Raw genomic sequence first — 4643 nt, 5'->3', positions numbered from 1 at the left:
CAGCCAATGGGGAATAAAGGAAGGAAGAGAGGAGGCCCACGCAACCTGTTTACCTAGACTCCAGTGTAAAGATCAGGGTTGCATTATTCCCTCTGGGTGTGAAGGCCTGGGGGATCCAGAGCAAGTGGACTCCTTGAGGACACGTGTGCTGATGGCTCAGGGAGGTGTAGTTCCAGGAGGCAGAGGGACCTTCAGCTTAACTCCCAAGAAACAGTGGACACCTTTCCCCCCCGAGAAGGGCTATATACTGTTCCTCCCAGGGACTGCATGGAGCCGAGAGAGAGCGCAAGTCCTGTGAGTCCATGACAACTTGGTAGCAGAGGATGTTTGGCAAATGCACCTTGTAGACAACTGACTGCAAGAAGAGGGGTTCTGCAGTGAGTGGTTGCCAGGAATAAGACAAAGGGAACTGAAGCAAGGAAAGGGCCTATAACTAAATCCTTAGAAGGCACATTGCATGTCTGTGCAGGGAGAGATTGCTGAGTTCTGGGAAGCCCACTCAGGGGCAGTTGATTGCCTGGCTGGTAGAGAATAACCAGTCTGAGAAGCAAGTTCCAGATCCCAGCAAAGCTTCTAGACTGCCCAGAGAGCTGGGGAATAGCAGGGGGTACTTGAGGCAGTAGCAGGGGTCCACCAGAACCAATTCCCCACTCAGCAGAGAGACATCCCAAATCAGGTTCCTTCCCATGGAGATGAAGAGATGGAAAATAAATTATTTGGAGCACTGGAAACATGAACTGGAGTTGGAGGAGAGGCAGGTCAAGAGGACTTGCCATGGGCATGTGGGGAAGGATGCCAAGATGCCAGTTTGGCAGGAAGCCTAGAATCCAAAGTGTGCCCCAGTGTAATGGGGGAGGGATAGTAATGTCTCCAGAACTGCTTTTGAGAAGGCTTCTGATTTGAACTCAACTGAGCCCATGGCAAGCTCCGCTGTTTAACTCTCCTGAGTGACTCCAAGGTCATAAAGGTGTTCAGAAACTGGGAACAAAGAGGTGTTACTCCTTGGCTACGTCTACATTGGCATGATCTTGTGCAAATACTCTTTAACGCAAGAGTTATTGCGTTAAAGTATTTGCGCAAGAGAGCGTCTACACTGGCATGTGCCTTTGCAGAAGAGATGTGCTTTTGCCCAAGAGCATCCATGCCAGTGTAGACGCTCTCTTGCGCAAGAAAACTCCGATGGCCATTTTAGCCATTGGGCTTTCTTGCACAAGAAATTCATGTTGCCTGTCTACACTGGCGTCTTGTGCAAGAACAGTTGCGCAAGAGGGCTTATTCCTGAGCGGGAGCATCATAGTTCTTGCGCAAGAAGCACTGATTTCACACATTAGAACGTCAGTGTTCTCGCGCAAGAACTCCCCGCCAGTGTAGACAGGCAGCGTGTTTTTGCGCAAAAGCGGCCGCTTTGGCGCAAGATCGCGCCAATGTAGACACAGCTGTTTGAACTGACATGTGAGACAGATCAGAAAAGATTTCAGCGTGCCGTCAAGACCCTGGGCATCACCTATAAGGAGATAAGCTCCTTGCTGGGAGAGTATCCCTGCAAGTGGGGAAAAAGTATGGGTGTCCACTTCTGCAGAGGACATATATCTGGTAGGATCGGAGCAGCTGTATAACATCCTTAAGATGTGGTTAGTGGACCAGATATACTGGCAAACAAGTTTATAAACAGAAGACCTGGAGCAGTAGCGTAAGCAAGCTGCAACACTTGGGTGGACCCCAATTTAGGGTGGGCAAGCAATCAAAGGAGGTTGGGTAGGAGGCATCAGGGCCACCTCTCCCCTCCTCCAGTCCTCTAGCGGGTGATAAGCTCTCTTGCCAGGGGCCCTAGAAGAATGGGGGGGTTGAAAAATGTGCACCCCCATCTGTGCTGGCCCCCCTAGCATTCCTGCAATAGCATGGGAATGGGAGATTTCCTCACTCTGCCTGGCACTTCTGCCAGGGAGTGAGGTTGGAGCATGGGAGTTTGTCCAGCTTCGTTTGCCCAGTGCTCCTGCCAGGGAGTAGAGTTCGGCGCATGGAAGCTTGCCCCTCTCCACATGCCTGGCACTCCTGCTGCAGAGAGAGGTGTGAACACAGGGGCTTGCCCCTCTCCAGTGATCCAACTGGTAAGAGGGAGGAATGGCATCGGACTTCCACTCCAAGCTGGGCATTGGCACCTCTGATCTACAATGGGAGCAGAAGGTGGTGATCAACAGGGAAACATTCACAGAGTGAAGAGATTCCAGGGCTGAAAGAACTCTTGTCAGTGTGGTGCAACTTGGATGCTGAGAGACTATATAATTTGCAGGAAGGTCCCAAACATAAAGGCATTCATCTTGCCTATGGCTCAGAGTCCAATGCAGACACAGGAAGGATGGCAGGGGTGGGGCTGGTGTCCTACAGCATGTGAGCTTTGCCGTACTACTAGAAAATGACCATGTCTCTTTAAGACAGGATCCAGCGATCCAAAGTTGGAGAGGGCAGGAGCCAATGATCATGTAAAGGGCTCAGACAGTGAGGAGGGAATTTTCCCTTTGAAAGTAGCAAAAGCGAAGATCTATGAAGCTCGGGTTACCTGCTTGTCCATAGCCAGATCCTTAGATCTGAGTGGAACAGTGGCCCTGCATGTGGGAAAGGTGGCTCACACTGACTCGGTTACTGTAACCAAAGCAGTGGGCTCATTGCCTATATGGGGCTAACGTGATGACAGCCGAGGTGATGGACCCAGATCAAGTAGTGCTTAATGCATGTCTAACTCCGAAGAGGGTGGCCAGTGGGAGGCAAAAGGACTGTGGAGAGATGATCTGAACAGCTGGTTCCAGCCAATGGAGAACAAAGAAAGGAAAGGAGGAGGTCCAGGCAACATGTTTACCCTGGACCATAGATGAAGGACAGGGGCAGAGTAATTGGAGGTGATGAATGATATAGGATGATCAGCTGAAAGGAGGGGGCTTCTGGACTGGGGAGAGAGAGCAGCCAGAACCTCCCATCCCCCCAAATGCAGGAGAGACCTAGATGTATTATGCTGAGGGCTGCTAGGCTTTGAGTCTAGAGAGTTTCCTGAGCTGGATTCAGATCAGAGCCAGCCCGATCCATCCTTAGGCCCCGGGACTTGGGCGCGTGGTGCTGCCCCCAGGCGCGCAGCTCATTCTTGCACCCCGGGAGCGCAGCACTTGCGCGGCCCTGGCCCCACCCGGCTCAGCAGCACTGCACGGCGCTCCTTACAATCGGGCGCCCCAGGCTATCACCCGGTCAGCCCGTAGCTTGAGCCGGCTCTAATTCAGCTGCTCAGGGAACCCTTCTGCTTTACACTCATTGCATTGTTCTCTCTGCTTATGGGGGTCCAGAACAAGTGGCCTTCCTGAGACAGCTCACGTGAGAGGTAGCTGTGCTGAAGAGTCAGAGAGGTACAGTTCCAAGAGGCGGGGGGCCTACAGCTTACTAGCCAAGAAACAGTGGCTCCCAGAGAAGGGATGTCATACTGAAAGGGGTTGGTCTCAAAGATTGTATGAAGTGAGAGTATGAGTCCTGTAAATCATGACAAGCTGTTGCCAGAAGCTAGGCATGGGCGACCAGGGATAGATCATTTGATGATTCCCTGTCCTGTTCGTTCCCTCTGAAGCACCTGGCACTGGCCACGGTTGGCAGACAGATTAGGCTAAATTTGGGGTAGGTAATAAAACAGCCTGGCTACGTCTAGACTGGCATGATTTTCCGGAAATGCTTTTAACGGAAAAGTTTTCCATTAAAAGCATTTTTGGAAAAGAGCGTCTAGATTGTCACGGACACTTTTCCTCAAAAGCACTTTTTGCGGAAAAGCGTCCGTGCCAATCTAGACGCACTTTTGCGCAAAAAAAGCCCCGATCGCCATTTTCGCGATCGGGGCTTTTTTTGCGCGAAACAAATCACAGCTGTCTACACTGGCCCTTTTGCGCAAAAGGGACTTTTGCCCGAACGGGAGCAGCATAGTACTTCCGCAAAAAGCACTGATTTTTTACAGTAGGAAGACAGTGCTTTTTGCGGAAATTCAAGCGGCCAGTGTAGACAGCTGGCAAGTTTTTCCGGAAAAAGCGGCTGATTTTCCGGAAAAACTGGCCAGTCTAGACACAGCACCTGTGAATGGTGTCAAGCCTGCAGGCTGTTTATTGCCCATCCCTGAGCTAGAAGGACCTTTGTTCTGACCCAGTCTGGCCATTCTTATGTTCTCACAGAGGGTCACAAATCTTCGCTCCTCTCCCCTTCCCCATTCTGCTGCGCACCCAAAAAAGGGCCAGTTCAGCAGTGCAGCTTGTTCTCGGCTGCGAGCGGAACAGGCAGCGGTTTGCTAGGCGTGACAGCTGCACAGGGCTGGGGGATTCCCGGAGGGGAACTGGAGCATTGCGGGGGAATGACTGAGCGGGGACCCAGTGGTTTGGAGACGGGACTGACTCCTGAAGCGGGCAGCCGGCGGTCACGGAGCAGAATCCGGCCGATTCCCTGCTCTCCGCGCAGAGCGGGCGGCTCCGGCCGGCTGAAGGCGAGGAACCTCCTGACTCACTGGGCTAGCCCGGCTTCTCTTCTACGATTGGTTGACTGGGCCGCGGTTTCCACCAATCCCGACCCTGGTTTCCTGACTCCGCCCTATCGCTCAGCCCGCTCGGGCTGCCGCCGGCGGCTTGCAA

The sequence above is a fragment of the Pelodiscus sinensis genome, chromosome 7 (genome assembly GCF_049634645.1).
Source record: "Pelodiscus sinensis isolate JC-2024 chromosome 7, ASM4963464v1, whole genome shotgun sequence".
NCBI lineage: Eukaryota > Metazoa > Chordata > Testudines > Trionychidae > Pelodiscus > Pelodiscus sinensis.
This window is presented reverse-complemented; position numbering follows the sequence as displayed.